The following is an 18,558-nucleotide window of genomic DNA, read 5'->3' on the forward strand; positions in this document are numbered from 1 at the left end:
AACCCCTGATTCCTGAGGTGCTGGAACCAAGAAAATACATACATATGTTGCCGGGTCCCCCCTGGCCCTCCTCACCTGCGCAGAGTAGCGGGTACCCCGCACTATGTCCGGCAGTTGCAGGGGCGATCACGGCTCCCGGCAACATCAGTGATAGGGCGCCGCCATCTTGTGCACGGTCGCGCATGCGCGGTGCGCGTTTGCAGTCGCGGCAGCCATTACACCTAGCGCAGGAAAGTGTAGGGAGGCAGGAAGGCCCCCTAGCTATTGCGCATGCGCAGGAAAGTGGCGCGGTGGCCATTAGTCTAGCGCAGGCGCTGATAGAGGTAGGCGGCCATTAGAGAGGCGCCCATGCGGTCCTCATAGGGAAAAGCCCCAGAGGGGACTACAACTCCCAGCAGGCTTAGAGGCAGGTGAGTCAGATGATTGCAGGCAGCCAATAATGTTTTCAGTTTTCCCTGCAGAGAGTAGATACATTGTATGGGCAATGTGCTATGAGTCAGTCATGCTGAAGAGACAGTGAGGGAAGGAAGGGGGGCAGAGAGCTGCGAGCTTCTGCCCTAGGCCAGAAGTACCCCGGGCTAGAGTGAGACCCTGATTCCCCACTAGTGAGGGTGGGTATTCATAGGGACAGGCCCTTAGGTAAGGACCCTGTGCCCCTTCAGCTGTGTGCTAGGCAGGGACCTACTGTAGTGACAGACCCTGTGCAGTTCCTTAGTGCAGGGAGAGTGACAGACCCTGTGCAGGGAGAGAGAGAGACCCTGTGCAGTTCCTTAGTGCAGGGAGAGAGAGAGACCCTGTGCAGTTCCTTAGTGCAGGGAGAGAGAGACCCTGTGCAGTTCCTTAGTGCAGGGAGAGAGAGACCCTTTGCAGTTCCTTAGTGCAGGGAGAGAGACCCTGTGCAGTTCCTTAGTGCAGGGAGAGAGAGACCCTGTGCAGTTCCTTAGTGCAGGGAGAGAGAGACCCTGTGCAGTTCCTTAGTGCAGGGAGAGAGAGACCCTGTGCAGTTCCTTAGTGCAGGGAGAGAGACCCTGTGCAGTTCCTTAGTGCAGGGAGAGAGAGACCCTGTGCAGTTCCTTAGTGCAGGGAGAGAGAGACCCTTTGCAGTTCCTTAGTGCAGGGAGAGAGACCCTGTGCAGTTCCTTAGTGCAGGGAGAGAGAGACCCTGTGCAGGAAGAGAGAGCGAGAGAGAGAGAGTGAGAGACCCTGTGCAGTTCCTTAGTGCAGGGAGAGAGAGAGACCCTGTGCAGTTCCTTAGTGCAGGGAGAGAGAGAGGCCCTGATGCAGTTCCTTAGTGCAGGGACCCAGTGATAGTGTTGCTGCATGTATGCTAAATGCTGTGTTGCTGATCCAGAGACTGTCCTTACGGTGCGACGTCCGGCTGGACCCCATCCCACGCGGAGGTACAGATCAGCGCTGGACCAAGCGGCGCCGGTAGACCCTCTGCGAAGACACCCAGGTGCAGGGACACCTGGGCAGGTATTTACAACCTTCCACACGTGCACCAACTTTACCTTGCTCCTCACATGTGACAGGCCTGTTCACACACTTGGGTGGGCTTGGACTCTTTGGACACGGGGTTGGGAAGGGGGTGTAAGGGTATAGCCCAGTAGTGGGGGCAAGGTTATAGCTGCCAGCTAGTGGGCCAGGGTGACACGCCTGTGTTGCTATATGTGTTTCCTATTTGTGGGTCCTGTGTCAGGGGTCATTCTATACACCTGGAATCCTTGCACAGGTGGAGGCGCTGTAAGTATACGTTCCAGGATACACCCCAAACTCCCAGTGGCGGAGGTTCAGGCCTCCTGTGAGCCTAACAGGTATTGCACCACACCTGGTAACAGATGTAGATTTCCCCACATGGTCCCTATCTGCGATTGGGGGGGGGGGAATAACCGTTACATATACATAATATATAATATATAATACAATACCAATGTATTACTGACAGGTAGGGGTAATGGCAGACTTAACCTTTATTAACAGCAACAATAATTCCCCCTACCGTCACTGGGGAATCTGGTATCAGCTTCTTGTGACCTTGGGCAAGTAATTTTATCTCCCTGTGCCTCAGGCACCAAACCATAGATTGTAAGCTCCACGGGGCAGGGACTGTGTCTAAATTTTACAATGTGCTGCGTCGTACCGTGCGTAATTGTGACACGATTTGAGCGCCATTGGGAGAAAAGCACTATATTAACTAGTTATTCTTCTTAAAAATTCTATGTCCAACTGCGTGACAGCGCTATATGAAAAAGTAATAATAATATTATTATTCACAAATACAATACACTACATATGACATTGTGTTTAAGAAACTTCTTCCCAGCACAATATATACATGTCTGTCTTCTCCATTATAATGTGAACTGTATGACCATTTTCAAAGAGTCTAGGTTACAAATATATTTTTGTCAACAGATTTCTTATCACAATGGGCATTAACCCTTTGGGTGCCCCAGGACGTAGCTACTACTGTACGTTTAATGTCTGGCAGGACACGTCATAATCTACTGGCTCTTTTGGTGTAGGGGAGATCGTGTTCTTACAGGGAGAGTGGCATCATCAGCACGACCGTCCGCCTCTCAAAGGGTTAACTATCCACTTTTACACCACGGATCCCTGCCACGTCGTTCTACTAGGGACTGCACCTTTAAACGCTCAGATCAGCTTTGCAATTTTTTTTTTTAGAGCCGGTTTCATCCTTTAGCCTTTCATTGTGAATTTCCACCCTCCGCTTCTAATTTCTCCAACCTCCAGACTAAATCCTGGCCACACGCTGCATAAATGTGGTCCTTTATCCATGTTCTTGCATGAGGGAAACAGACTTCTCGACAGCTTAATTTGCAAGTGCGTGGACTTTATTGAATTGTAATAGGACGCAGCCTGAAACCTTTTGCTGAATCCCATCGGAGGGGACTGCAGCATAAAAGTTCCCAGCTCCTCATCCTCACACCCGTTCCCTTCTATAAAAGCACTCAGTCGTGCAACACCTTTATTACCGGTATTTTAAGAATTCGTTTATAATTTAAAGCAGCAATACAAATGCTGCTTTGTGTGTATGTATATATAGATTTTATATATATATATATATATATATATATATATATATATATATATATATATATATAACCATGCAGCAAGCTTAAGCCTATAGGGAACCATGTTAAAAATGGTTATTGAGGCAAAAAGTGACACTGTGTGGTCATTTGCATGTAATTTCCCAGAATCCCTTGCTGCAGTGGAAGTGCTGTGTGCTGGGTGATAATGGGGAAAGGCGGGGTTGCAGACCTGCCTAAGACATGCAGATGAGCATACAGCTATATTTGTGTGTGTATATATATATATATATATATATATATATATATATATATATATATATATATATTTTACCTAGGATTGAATCCGGGGTTTCTCCGGAGGTGAACCACATTCATTTCAGCTCTGGGGACCCCCTCTTTCCCGATATACTTCCCCCCCCCCCCGTAGGGGATGCCGGGATGTGTAATTTATTTAAAGGTCCTGGTCACGCTGCCCAATAAGAAACCGCATTGGATGACGTAACGGCTACCTATTGGCCCACAGGGCGACAGAACTTTTAAAAGTGGCCACTACATGAACCCCAGCAACCCCAGGCCAGAGCTGCTATCGGTACCCCTACTGAGGTAAGTATCTCAGGAAGCAGGGGGTCTCCAGAGCTGAAATTAATGGGGTTCAGCTTCAAAGACCCCTGGCTTCAATGCTATGTAAAAAAATAAAATAAAAACACAACAAAAAAACAACAATGCACTTGGATTGCCTCTAACTATTACACCCTTTATAACGCTGTGCTTGGGGTCCAAAGAATCACATCGCGCTATAAGCGGATCGCGTTAGAAATAATGTACAATTGTATGCATTGTACAATAAAGTATTTAACATACCTATAATGGTGTTTTCATCATATGTTGTAACCATATCCTGTATGCAAGTGTTTTGGGGGCCAACAAAGTCCAAGGCTACGCCTGTTAGAGACCCTATTTAATATCCGCTGCCAGGCACACATGTTCCCTGGGTTCGCAGAAAAACAGTGATGCTCATATTTTCTAAGCAGTGCCATTCTATAAACAGGGCCGCCGAAGAGACGAGATGTGTCCCGGGCCCGGTGGCATCCAGCTGCCAGGGCCTCTTGCTGCCGCCGTTGGTATACTGTATGGCTCCCGGCTCTCCCCAGCTGCTGCCTTTCCCACACCGGGCCTCTGTCCCTCCAACTGGTGTGCATGAACCTGACATCCTCTCCAACCTGTGCACCCGGGAGGTAGAGGGCGCCCCCGGTGTGGGAAGAGAAGGCAGCTGCTGGGGAGAGCCTGGGCCTCAAACGTAAGTGTATTTGTGGGGGGTGGTACAGTAAGTGTTTTTGGGGGGGATAGGTATATTTGTGGAGGGGGGAAATTGTATTTGGGGTGGTGATGGTTGTGTTTGTATCTGCATCGGGCAGTAGTGGCGTTTCTATCTGGTGGGGTGTGTGCAGTTTGTCTGACTGTATCTGGGGGGTAGTGGTGTCTATTAGGTGGGGTAGTTTTGTATTAGGAGGGGGTATTGTGTGTGTATTAGGGTGGGGTTGTTTGGGTATTGGGGGGAATTGTGTGTGGGGCCAGCGGACGAAGGGGAAATGTTTGAGGAAAGGGGGGGATTGGGTGAGAGTGATAGTGGAGGGAGGGTAGAGAGAAGGGTTGTAAGAGAGGGAGGGGGAGAGTGAGTGAGGAAAGGGGGGGGGTGGCAGAAGCTCTAGTCCTGGGCCCCAGGAAATCTGTCTGCAGCCCTGTCTATAAATAAGCATCTGGTGCCAGAGGACATGTGTGGTCCAAATAATTGAGTAGGCGTCTTCAGCAGCCAAAAAGGGGCATCATGGATTAGCACTACTTAGTAAATGTGCGCCTTAATGTTTTGCTGCACTACACACTGCAATCGATTAGTAGAAAGTTATGCACCTATATTGCAATACCAGTCTGTACATTTCAACCAGCTCTGACTTTTGCATGGCCATCCAAGAATATTTTGCCCCCTACCGTACCTACTGTACCAGATGGACCTCCAATGCATAGAAAATAGGTGAAGGGGTTAACGAAAAATTTATTAAAAAAGACGATGTGCATAGATTCTCTACCCCCCTCCCCTAACCTCCCCCCCCCCATCCCCCTCCGCTGCATAAAAGGCCCAGAGAGGTTTTAGCCCTTCAGGCTGTTTTTATGATAATTGCCATTACAAAGCCACGGTGTAATCCTTTTCCTCTCTCCAAAGCTGCCCATTTCTAGAAATTGCCGGGCCACGCTGTGAAAAGAAGCTGCGAGCTGCGTTAGCCTGACATTGTTATACATTTTATATCAAATTTGATCACTTGGCCGGTAGCGGACCCGCGAAAGAGACCGGAGAGGTGGCGAGCGCGAAACAGGCAAGCAACTGACAAAGCAGTGTTCACTAAAAGGTTAATACAGCGCAATGTGCCATCGTCTCTCAGATACACATGTAAACATTCACAGGGCAATGTCTCATTCTCGCAACACATGGGAAACGCGTTCTGCACATGGTCACTGTGATGAGACAATGGGAGTAATAAGAATGAAAGTGGGGCCAAAATGGAATTCATTTCTCATAACAGGCATTCAAATTCCGCAAATAAAATCGATGCACAGATTGAAAGGTAGACTGCAAAGGTTATTTGTTGTTGTATGAAGCATGAGGGTCTATTCCTTAAAGTCTCCTATCTGCTAAACTGGTGCTGCCAAAACAGTACTAGATTTACAAATAAAATCAAACAAAGCATAGAATTCTCTCTCGCTTCTCATATCTCAGGGGACCCCTTGCTTCCAGAGATGCGGACCTCTGTAGGCGGTGCCACTAGCCACCCGGCTAGCAGGGATCACGTAATGGCAGTGTTTCAACGCTTCCGCGCCCTGCGGGCCAGTAGGAAGACGTGACATCACCTGGTTCGGCTTACATGATGTGGGAGGTTTAAACTTTGCTGAAATACTGGCACGCTTTACGGAGGGTCTGCATCTCGGGAAGCTGAAATGAATGGGGCTTAACTCCAGAGACCCCAAGCTTCAAACCTATGTTAAAAAAAAATTATACATTTTAAAAAAGCACATGAATTGCACTGTAGGAGACAAGTGCAGAGGGATGACCAGGGAGATATATATTGGGGAAAATAAACCTTGGCTTTTATTCAGCCTGCAGCTTTAAACAATACAGTTTTAAAGGCAGCACATAAAACAAACAAAACGGCCTATCCCTTTGTACAGGATTACTCACACTCCCAGTTCCTATCTGATGGGCTGGGAGGCTAGGCCTCTTGCCAGCCTCTGACCCAAAATCCAAAGAGGTACCTGTAATCAGGGACTCTTTCCCTCAGTCTTGGTCGGAGTCCGTGGAGTGCAGCCTCTGACAGGTTGCAGTGACCGCTGTGTCCTGGAATAGAGGTGCTGGTTCCCTGGGATCCCTCTCTCAGCACACACCTCCCCTGTGCTAGAGAGACCCCCTGCAGTTTAAGCAAGAGGCTTTTTTTAACAATTCTAAGCTATTAGTCCAGGACGTAGTCAGTGCGAACTCTGTGTGATGATTTCTGATGTTATCTTGTCCAAGCAATATATCTGATATGTGCCATTTCTAAGCCAGCATGTTGTCTCCCCTCTGAAATTGGCAGCACACATGTCCCAGGAGACATCACAATATCAAAACTTCAATCAAGAAATTGAATATTTATGTTGTTTATCAAGACCAAAAAAAAAAAGAAGATTCCAGTGGGGAATTTTTGAGCAATATGTTCTGAGCGAACATTACTGAAATATTCATTTTTGAAAGACAGGCTACTCAAAGGTACTGAACTCACTAGTACAGTGTGAGAATTAATGTACAGTAGAAAAAGCCTGACAGTGGGGCTTTTATAAACAAGTGGGGCTTTTATAAACAAAAGCACGACCAGGTGCTTTTTGGGCTTGGGTGAAGAAGCCCAGGACATTGGGAATCTTACTCTGTGTGTTACGAGACGCAGTTCCACCGTGGGACGAAATACAATGTTTTTCTAAAGCTTTTGTTCTGCATCCGTAGGCGGAATGAGAGGGAGCGTGGCAGCTGACCCAGGCACAACAGTCTAGGGGATGCAGGCGGCGGTGGTATTCAGTCGGTTGGCAGCGGTTCGTGCAAACCTGTACCTACAGTACAATTTCCCATGTTCGCCGAACCGGTGCGAAAAGGGAGAGAGCAGTGCTTCTGCTAGGGGGGCTGGGCAGCTGGATCCATCTTGATTGGCTGCATTACACAGCAGCAGCCAATCGGGGGGAGGTGGCAGGAGTCTGGGGGTGGGGCCAAAGAGCGGAGGAAAAGCATGCAGCAGAGAGAGGTGAGGCTGTGTACTGCCTCTGTCCTGTCTGTGTGCCAGAGAGGTGAGGCTGTGTACTGCCTCTGTCCTGTCTGTATGCTCTGTTTGTTTGTGTGTGTCCATCTGGGGGGGGGGGAGGGTGAGAGAGGATGAAGGTGGGGGGGGTGAGAGGATGAAGGGAGGGGGGGTGAGAGAGGATGAGGGGAGGGGGGTGAAAGGATGAAGGAAGGGGTGAGACAGGAGGAGGGGAGGGGGGGAAAGAAGGAGGAGGAGGTGAGAGGATAAGGGGAGAGAGGATGAGGAGGAGTGAATCAATCTTGGAATTTGTGGGAGAAGCATTAAGATTAGTATTGCTCGCCATGTACAGTATGACTACAGGGAAGTTATTAATAACTGATCTGACCATTACGTCAATTTGTACTATTTCATATTCTATTTACTAAAAAAAAATCCTCGCAATGGCGCTCATCTCATGACCCCTCCCGAGATTTTTTTTACTAAACAGAATGTAAATTGGTGCAAATTGGTGAATACTTGGAGTGAAATTTAGAAAAAAATGACTTAACAGTCAGGTCATTTATAAATAACATGGCCTGGACCGAGTTAGGTTCCGGTGCCCCGGGTTTGGGTCCCCGGGTTTGGGTCCCCGGGTTCCGTTCAGGTTGTCTGTGTTTGGGTAGTTTAGGTGAGAGAGAATTGGTTGCTAAAATTTCTGAATCCCACCACTGGCAGGGCGGGGTGAGCCGATTGGTGGAGGTGGCCACAGCAGAGGAGGGCAGCAGATGACCTGGAAGTCAGTCACCAATTCCGGTGTCTGCCACCAGGACGACCCCCCCCCCCCCCCTGCTCCACAGGTAGGGACTTGCAACTTAGAGGTGGGAAGTGAGAGAGAATGGGGGGGGGAGGGCGGAGTGAGAGAATGGGGGAGGGGGAGAGAGAGAATGGGGCACATGGGGGGAGTGAGAGAATGGGGGGCAGAGTGCAAGAGAATGGGGAGTGAAAATGGGGGGGAAGGGGAGAGAGAATGGGGCGTGTAGGGGAGTGAGAATATGGCACATGGGGGGGAGTGAGAGAATGGGGGGGGGGTGAGGACAGAGTAAGAAAGAATGGGGGAAGGAGGGCAAAGTAAGAGAATGGGGGTATCAATGGGGTAGTGAGTGAGAATGGGGGTTGCAGGGGTCTTAGAGAATGGAGGAGGCGGAGGGAGTGAGAGAATTGGGAGAGTGGTGGGGTGATAGAAGGGGCGGGAGAAGAGAGGGGGAGTGTGTGTGGTCCTATAAATCTTTTTTGGGGGTGGGGGGCAGGGGATGGTGGAACTTGCCTAGGCACATTAATACCTACAGTAATTCTTCCTCTGCCCACATCCTTCTTTTTGGAAGTTATCTTTACTTATCTTTTTATTTACCATAATCACACACTGTATTTCACTGGCAAATCCTCCCTTCAATGCTTTACATTTTCACATAGATATTTATAGGCTTTATCTCATTGACGAATGATTTGTTACCTAAATTATAACCTCACACCTTGGATGTAGATATTTTTGTGTAAGAAACCATATTTTGGGATATATTTTCTGAATTATGTGAGACTTGTAAATTCCTGATCACTGCATGATTGGAATCACTGCCGTTTTCTTTCCTCAGTTTGGCATTTGTTTCTATCTAACCCCCATGAAAAACGATATATTGTATACTCTTTAGTATTATGAGAGGAACTTCCACAAACTTTGCTGAAAAATGTAGAATTCTGTATGTTCTTCGGGGCAAAATCCCTTTTCCCCATTTTTTCCCCCCATGTTTGGTCTTGTTTCTTTGCTTGTGGCAGGTAAGGTTTGTTGGTTACGTTTGATTTGTTGTAAACAAATATGAAAAAGATCAGAAATGTGCGTCATGAATGAATACTTTATCTGTAAAGCATCTCCAACATATGTTTCTATGCTAACTTGGGCTACACCATTAAACAAATTTGATGGCTTGAAAGGAGCATCAACTACAGACATGAAAAAGAAATTGGGGAAAAGAAGTCTCATGGAGGTAAATGTATGTGATGTGGATGTGTGGCTAACACTCCAGGTAAAAATACCAAGTGAAAACCCCCCCAGAAAAAGGTAGAGTAGAGTTCTACTCACAACGGTCTTGTAGACAAAGTAGTTGATACTGTATGTTCGAAGAACTCAGAGAGGTTAGAAAGCTTGAAACAACCACTTTCTGGTCCGATAAAAAGGGTATCATGTCACCCTCTCCTTTATTTTACTACATGGAAGAAAAGACCAACACGGCTACCGACCCTTCTATGTCTGTCATTTATTTTGGGTGTAGTGGAGAGTACAATATTTCATGTCCAACATGGACCTGGTTAAAGGTCCATATTGGACCTGAAACTTTGTACTCTCCACTGTTCCCGAGATAAATGAGAATTTTTTTTTCTACAAGTCCGTTGTGAGTAGAGCTCCACTTTACATTTTTTCTGGGGGTTGCCCCGTTTTTCACTTTGTATTTTTCAAGAGAGCATGGCATGTCCGGCATGAATTGGGTTCAACAGAAAACGATACATTATCATGTCTAAATAAAATGGTTATAAAAAGTAGACTTCGAGCATATACTCAACAGGTCAGTCATGTTTTGTTTGGGCTGTTTTACATGGGAATACATGGACAGCCCCCCTATTGATTATGAATCATTTTTACGATGTAACCCGACTTGTAGGCTCCTTTGGAAGTAAAATGGATTTAAACTGGATTGATCCTTAGTGTTGTAACAGCTGCTTTCTGCCAATAACCCAGTTTTTGTTAGAACTCAAACCTGCCCCTTTTAAATCAGCACTTTTCTACCCTGTGATTAAGGTGGACTTTACCCTGGAGATTGAGAAATGTATATTTTTTTTAACCAGAAGCAAAAAGCCTTCCAGCTGTACAATCATTACATTCAAATCTGTTCTTCTGCCTCTGTCTTAAACCCCACAATTACTCCAGCTTTTTACTGGGGAGGGGAAAAAAAAGGTTAAAAAAAAAAGCCACACTATTTCACTACAGTGATTGATGCTTAGACTCACTAATTTCCCTTCCCTAATACTTTTATGGAGCACCCAATTCATTCCCTTTTAGTCGACTGCAATCTCTTGTAGAATAGAGAGAATAAATTCCTATTTACAAATGACATGCTAAATGGCTTGGTCCTTACTCTCTTTGAATAAAGAAAGTGATTTTGAGTCATGAAAACATTAAACGGATGGAAGAAAAAGATTAACTCTGCCTAATCTGAGCTACAATCTCTCCCTTACACAAAAAAATGGCAAAAAAATATGTCAAATTGTTGCAGTGAAGTATGTGGCTTTGTCTAAAATAAACGTATTAGTAAAAATGTTTTCTTTATGAACATGTCACTAGGAAAATGATTAAACAACTTTTTGTCTCTTTGAATACCCAATAGGAATCCATGTGCCAGACAAAGAAGTGACAGCAAAAACGGCAAAACTGCAAAAGGATTGGGTAAACTTTTGAATTTGCTATAAAAATGTCACTGGGAAATATTAAAAGATGTATTGTAATTTTTACTGACAGAATCCATTTTTTTTCTCCACATTCGTAAAAAAAAACAAAAACATTTTCGTAAACAGTAAAAATCTAACAGTCCCTTTACAAATCCATAACTGGCAAGGTTGTAAGAACTTGAAAAAAGAAAAAAAGGTAAAACTTCAATGCATTGTATTTTAGGGGCAAAAACAGGCTATTCTTCATGGCTGTTTGTGAAATATATTGAAGAAGCAATAAAAGGCATTTCACAGTTTGCTTCCTAAAAGACAAATAGAGTTGATTAAAGATTACCAACATTGGATTTTGCAGGTACAAATGTTGCTAAACCTTGTGCTGCAACAGGGCACATTTATGATCGCGTAGGTAAACGATTGGTTATGATTGGTTACGATTGGCTTTGCTAACTTAACATAGAATATGTAGGAGGAAACCTGTCAAGAACCATGGCTACAGTACTGTCCTTCCTCTTGGCGTACAAAAAGGATGTAATACTATAATAGGTGATAGAGATGCAGGATCCCCCCAAACTTGACTTTGCCTGGACTGCACATTCATGCCGGTAGTTTGGTGGGTGGACCACAGACAGGACATTCCACGGCAACAGCCGAGGTCACTATCATCCTGAAGGATGATGGGTAAGCCCTTGCCTTGGGAGAGGAGGGCGTACGATGTTGGTGGATGCCGCTAACCCAGAAATCTTTTCATCTGCGTCCTGAAGGAAGATGCATGGCACGGGTGGAAAAGCCCTCAAGCTCTTAGGGGGGAAGAGGAGGAGAGACTAGGGTGAGTTGGCAAGCAGAAATGTTTAATGGAACACCTGGGGATGAAGGCATGGAGAGAACGCCAGGGGTAGGCATATGGAAAAGCGGCGCCAGGGGGGTTGACGTGGGAATCGCCACTGGTGGGCAATACGAGGCAGGTCGTATGCTGAACCAAGGAAGCATAAATCAATACAGTCAAATAAATGCTACATACAAACCAGGTTTGGGGAGAGCAGCAAGCAAATGAGATAGAAAATGCTCATATTTAAATGCAAAACTCCACTGCTAATTAAGTAGCCTGCTGCTGCGAGGCAGGATGGTATCCTGGGGTGGAATGGCAAGTCCCTGTGACGGTAGGGGGGTAACCAGGCTCCCAAATAAAGGTTTAAGCCCATTTGGTTAACCCTGATCCATAATAAGGGTTCAAGAAGTGTCAGCTCTTGAGCCCAGTACTGTTTAATGCATAAACTGTAATGTGCGTTCATAAAGAATGTATGTGTTTTGCCTTTCCAGGGTTGCCAGCAAGCAGGGATTGCTGTGGTTTGAGTTTCAAGGGGTTTTTTTGCGGCGAAAGTGTTGTCACAATGTGCCTAGGTAGTTGGGATCCAAAGTTGTCAGTTCCCCTAAAAATGTACCCAGGAATCATGTCTGATTCCTGGATACATGTAGGCACATTGTCCCGGCAATATCTCACCGTAACGCTTGCACGACTCACCACTATGGTTCCCTGCTTCAGCACAGCCAGAAGGGTAAAATGAGGCACAGGGATGAAAAGTGTTCCTGTAGCTGCGGGAATCCCTAGGTAACATAGGGGTACCCATTAAGTGCCAGGTAACCCAGAACCTATACAGGGGTTCATGGGTGCTCCAACCATTCTTAGAGTCCAGTCCAAGTCCCTGAAACAGTGTGTGGGGAATATAAGCTAATAGAAAATAAAGTGCAGCTTTTTATTCTATTCCCCATACCCAGGGCTTAGGGATGTATTAAAGGTTTATTTTATTAATACATGTAATGTAATGTAATGAAGTGTAGTGTTATGCACTGTAAGTTAGTGGGCTTTCAGAACAGATATACCAGACACTGCAAGGGCTACCAAGTTAGGTGCCAGTAAGTCAGGAGACATCAAACTTCAAAGCAGCCAGTGGATGCCAGAGGGTGTGAAAAGCAGATGGGCAGCAGGAACAGGCTGAGCACCCAAGTCCTGTTGGCCAGTTGTTCTGTCAGACTTGCAGGAGCCTGTCACCGCGGGTGGCATTGAGGGAACCAGGGACAGAGGTGCCAAGTTGCACATGCCACTTGGTTCATTCAGATTTCCAGCTAACCCTGTTTTTTTCTACCGGCTTGTCTCCGCTTGGCTGCTGAGAAAGTTCTCACGCTTCTGATGGGGCTGCAGTATTTTGTGAATGGAGTCAGAAATATTATAAGAATCCATGCACCCATCAGTTTTGAGTCTCCAGCAAGAAAGAGGACATTGCGGGCTAAGTCCCGGTCAGGGGAAAATCCTTATTTAGAATTCCCTGCACTTAGGAGAGTCTATTTTTTTTTACCCCAGTTCCCAAGTAAGTGTGCCTTTTTGCCTGTAGTTTGTGTTCCACTGTGTGTATGGCTATTTTAAGTGTTAAATAAACTACAATTTATTTCATTATCTTGTTTTGCTCAATGAATGATCCTGGTAAAAATGTGTAAATGCCTGGTCTCCTGTGACAGTGCCCCACACAATAAATACAGACAATCAGATATCCAATCACTGCCAATCTACAAAATACCCTTTAATAGAGTTATCGAACAAGGAGAAGCGCACATGGTGTAATTCTTCTTGATTATTAAAAAGAAAACAGATCCTCTGTAGAGTAACCATGACTAACATCATAAAATCACAACGCTGATCATAAAGGTATCACAAGAAGTGAGACGGTGGATCATACAGGACTCAAACGGCTGGGATTTTCAGGCAAGTTGAGTGTATTTTGTTCCTCCGTTTGACCGCGAGTCTTCAAACCAGGCCGGCTCCTTCTCCATGTCACACAACAAACATCCCCCAGCGTGTTTCGTCATGGATATAATAAATGAAATTTTTACACTATGGAGCGATGTATGCTTCTCCTTGTTTCTTTTCAGATATCTTTCTTCTGTGACGTGGTCGGTCAGAGTGTTGACACTATCTCTTACGTGATCTTCACAAGGAAATCTACAACTATTTCAACACCCCACCTGGGGAATAATGTTCTTTATGGACGGTAGACATTTCAATCTGTGAGGCTTCCCTTTTTGGGCTATTTATTTTCTTCAATGTGTTCTCTCTTGTATTATCTCACTGCATTGCATCACTAACTGGGATTAGTCACTTCTGATACAGATGTTATTTATATAACACTATGTTTATTATCACTCATTACATCTTGCGTATATACACAGAGCACAAAGAATATCAATGTTAATATAGATTAGTGCCGAGTTTTCTTCTTTATTTATCCCCTTTAAGAGAGGTGCAGTGGACTTGTTAGTTGGGGAACCCAGTTTCATGTTCAGTTCTGCCCTTTTAACCTAGTTCAAATTAATATATTCTCATAACTTAAACACCATATTCAATTGGGGCATCTTTAGGGCAGGAATATAAGAGTGTGGCCCATATTTACCAAGCAGGCTATAAGTTGTCTTCCATCATAGGAAAATGTATTTTGGCAGAAGACTACTTAGTAAATATGGCCCCAAATCTGCAATTCCACGTGCTGCTCTGCATATATAAAACACAACATATGTGTGGGAAATTAATTAATGTTTTACCAATGTTAAACACAATGAACAAGGTCCTCAGGAAATGATCTACCCCTTTGCCAACTTAATTAATATTTTATATCCAGGGTACCTAAAAAAACGCTGAGCGAATGTATAACTTAACTCCTTCAGTGTCTGAAACGCAATGGACATTTCTGTCGTCGTTACCATTCTGCTGGTTTAAGCCTGCCGGCGTTTTTAGTTATTGACTCATTTCACGTCAAGCCATCATTTCTGTTGATTACAAATTCAAATTAGCACGAGTTAGTAATAAAAATGTCATTAAATAGTACTGCGTGTGAAATTTCAAGCAAGGGAAATATATTTAAATGAAATGTACCTAAGGCATGGCAGACCCAACACTTTGCAATACTGAACAAACAGGGTGCAAAATGCCAATAGAAAGCGGGATGCTAAAGGTTTCTCTATTGGCATCAGAATATTTTATGGCGATAAATGTTGAGATTTGACATACAAACTATACTGTAATACAACCAAGGCTGTAGCTGGATGTACTTATAAAACCACTGGAATGGGTGTAAATTAATAACTGGCGATTTTGGAAGACCGGAAGGATGTTACAGGTCCAGTTCCATCTGGTTAACATGGAAATAAAAGACGGACGGGTGGACTTAGTCTTCATGTATCAATCAAATGACATGTCACAGGCATAATGAATAATAGCAAGAAGATGGCCTACAGTTTCTCTATTGCTAATATAAAAACACTATTTTAAACCTGGTGACAATGAATTGTACTGTACACAATACACTTACTGATAAAATGGTGAACATGGATGAGAACTTTCATATCCTATATGATGACCTAGAAAGAGTCACTTATACTGCATACTTTTGTAGGTCCTACTTAACAAAATGTTAGAGTTAATCTACTTAGCCATATAACACCTTTAATACCACTTTAAAACTTTCTTTCATAAGATAAATCAGCAGCCCGCTCTTGCAGAAGTATTAAATCTACTCCATTAGCTGTGTTTTAGAACTGCTATAGAACTGGCTATTCTTAGCAGCTCTTGTTTCCATAGAGAGATAGTCATACAATGCCCCCCAAAAACATTCAGAGCATCAATAACAAAAGGTAATTCACGCAATTGAGAGAGCAAGATAATCTGTTTATTTTCTATTTGCTTAATCTGTTTATTTTCTATTTGCTTTATTTGTGCTATCACTTGAGAATGTACAGTATGCAACATATCAGCTGAGTCACCCTACCCTGCCACCGGTGCGGGGGAGCTGTCAAGTAGTTGGACGGAGCTCCGCACGATCGGGATTGTGGGGCGGCCATTTTGGTAATTGCGCATGCGTAATGCGCCGAGGCGCGCATGCACAGTGTGAGGAGCACGGTGGCCATCTTAGGATGGCTCCACAGATGCAGCTGCAGGACAACAAGTCCCAGAATCCCTAGAGGGAGGGACTGCAGCACATGGGACTGTACCAGCCAATGGGATGTGAGCAACAGGATATCCTCCACGTGCGGAAAGCCCGCGAGTCAGTCTGAACGGAGGAGCCAAAGGAGAAGGTAGTGTCCAGGGAGCAGTGTTTCCTGGGCTTGGCCTAGACCTTGCTCCCAGTTAGGCCCTGAGACACCAGTAGAGGAGTGTTGCAGGGAAGGCCCCAGATAGGGACTCTTCCCCTTATTGTTATTTATGCACCAGTGACCGCACAGCCACGTGGTGACCTGCGGCCTGGGACCAGGTCACAGGATTCAGAGACATTGTTTGAGACCCTCCAGCTGGAGCTCACCCCACGAGGCAGATCAAGACCCTTAGGAGAAAGGGGATTTGTGTTTCCAAGGGTGATTAGTGTGTCTAACTCACTACGCCAAGCAGCACCTGGGTACTGGAGTATCCAGGCAGGTACCCAAGTGCACCTACATCAACAGGGGATAGCGTTACCTCACACTTGGGTGTGAATTGCTGGGATAGGACGCCAGGGGTATTGGTGCCACGGCACCCTCAGTACTTTGGGGGATCCACCATGTCTGGGGTCATTGGGTTTACACTGTGGGTACAGTTATTACCGTTATTGTATGTGTATGTGTATACAGTAAACCTTTGTTATATATACTGCTGCGGCCGAGTTTATTCGAGCATTTGCCCGTTCTCGGCCGCAGCAGTAACCTGGCGCACGCCGGAGGGTGCCGGGCGCGCGCCAAAGCAGCGGAAGAGCGCCCTCCGATCGGGGCGCTCTCCCTCCCGCTGCCGGGTCCCCCGGAACCACGGGGAGCCCTAGACGCGCGTGCAGGGGGCGCTGACACCCGATGACACGCCGAGGGAGTGGGGCTAGCAAGCCGGGGCATCCCCCGGCTTGCGGAACTAGCCCTGCTCGGATTAAACGTGTCGGTAGTGTATTGTGTGGTGTATTATTCTTTACTGTATATTGGTTACTGCAAGGGGTTATCCTGCCAACACTGGGATCCCTCATAGGTGGAGGCGCTGCACTGCAAGGAGAAAGAGCTTACCCCAGAGGCGGAGGCTTAGGCCTCCTGTGAGCAAATAGGTATAGCCGCACGCGTAGTTGCCGTGTAGTTCCCTCAGGCATAGGGAAAGGGGGTTACATGAACATTGTTACATGAAAATAAATGGGGGAAAATAGATTTATTTGTTCCATGCTTTCATAGCTACAGAGGAAAATGATTACCTTGCCTGGCATTTCCCAATTCCACCTTCTCAGAATACAGCAAAGCTGTACATAGTATAGCTATCAAAATCTGGATTCAAACCGAAAAAGAATAGCTGGCTGTGATGGTGTTTGCAGACCCATCACTAACACACAAGCAGTACAAACAAAGGTTTGTGAGGCATGCTGCCTGGCTGCTGGAAACTCCACCTTTTCAAAAGACAGACAACTAATTAGGACAGAGGGCTAGCACCTGTAGCCAATCTCAGGAGCTACTGCATATAGACAGGCTTCTGAGAACACATAGAGCCTCATTCAGGTCTCAGCCAGGGAGAGATAGGAGCCTAGGAGGCAATTGATTAGAATTCATTCAAATAACTTTGTTTATGTATTACTGTTTAATATTATTGTCTTTCATTTTTGTTAGCCTTGTGGCAGGAGGGTTACTTCTAAGCCCGTTAAAAGGTGTTAACTGGCCTAAACAATAAAATAATGGCCACAAAGTAGGGAAAGTTACATACACACTCATATAGACACACGATTGTTGCTCATTGGCTCACCCAAAAAAACTGCTGTTTAACAGTGGCTAATACTTTTTCAAAACCTGCTGCTCCACCAGAAAAGGCCAGAAATCATAAAGAAGTAGGTGTCAAACTAAGAACAAGTAAGACATGATTTAAGGATTGAATCCAGGATAATTTTCTTGGGCCCATTGGACCATTGAAGCTACAATAGACCTAGGTCTATTACTGCATATGAAAATAAGGGGAGCCAACAAGTCAGTTGCCTAGAAAAAGTCAGTAAGAGACTGTTTAGAAACGACAAACTCGTTTTCTTTAGGAAGCCCATGTAACCAAAAGAAAGTGGGCGGGAGCTAGTAGCCATCTTTAAATTATGAGGGATCTGATTGAAAAAGAGTTGGACCTGTGGGATCTAGGAGCTAAATCTAGTCCCAAGCCCCCATTTGTGAAATACTGGAGAGCAAGAGTGTTGCGAGTACTCTGCACTGAGGATTGTCCACCCTAGACTCCCAGCTCGGGACTAGACACCTGTGAGTTGAGCTGAGGCTATGATCCAACAAGAGACTATGATCCAACAATCCTGGTTTCTACTCTACTAAGAATTCTGTTACAGCCAGCAAAAGGATTCAGGAGATGTTAAATTACCCTTCTTTGAAGTTAATTCCTGATGAAAGGTCCTAATTATTATTATAGCCAGTTGTTTTGCACAAATATAGGAAGCGGGTGGGGGGGGGGGGGAGGGAAACTGACATATACTGGGAAGGTGCCAGCAGTACAGTTTCCTTCATGGGAAACAAAATGGATGTCATCTGTCGCAGCTTTCCATTGGCCCACATTATGCTTGGGATTTAAACCTCCATAAGGTAGTGTAGACACCTTCTCTATAAGTATCTCAGGAATCATGGGGTCCCGGGAGTTGAAATAAATGTGGTTCAGTTTCCTAGATCTTGTGAGGAATCGAAGGTCACGGCGGTCG

At 45.4% G+C, this 18,558-nt stretch overlaps 1 long non-coding RNA gene across 1 annotated transcript; it reads left to right on the forward strand.

Annotated features, from left to right (window-relative positions):
- The first annotated feature begins 509 nt into the window (after positions 1 to 509).
- Positions 510 to 8,193, forward strand: LOC142463816 (uncharacterized). The gene is made up of 4 exons (XR_012787507.1): positions 510 to 611; positions 1,352 to 1,476; positions 5,275 to 6,849; positions 8,084 to 8,193. It is a non-coding gene; the product is annotated as an uncharacterized LOC142463816 (long non-coding RNA).
- The last annotated feature ends 10,365 nt before the right edge of the window (positions 8,194 to 18,558 follow it).

The sequence above is a fragment of the Ascaphus truei genome, chromosome 12 (genome assembly GCF_040206685.1).
Source record: "Ascaphus truei isolate aAscTru1 chromosome 12, aAscTru1.hap1, whole genome shotgun sequence".
NCBI classification, from domain to species: Eukaryota; Metazoa; Chordata; class Amphibia; order Anura; family Ascaphidae; genus Ascaphus; species Ascaphus truei.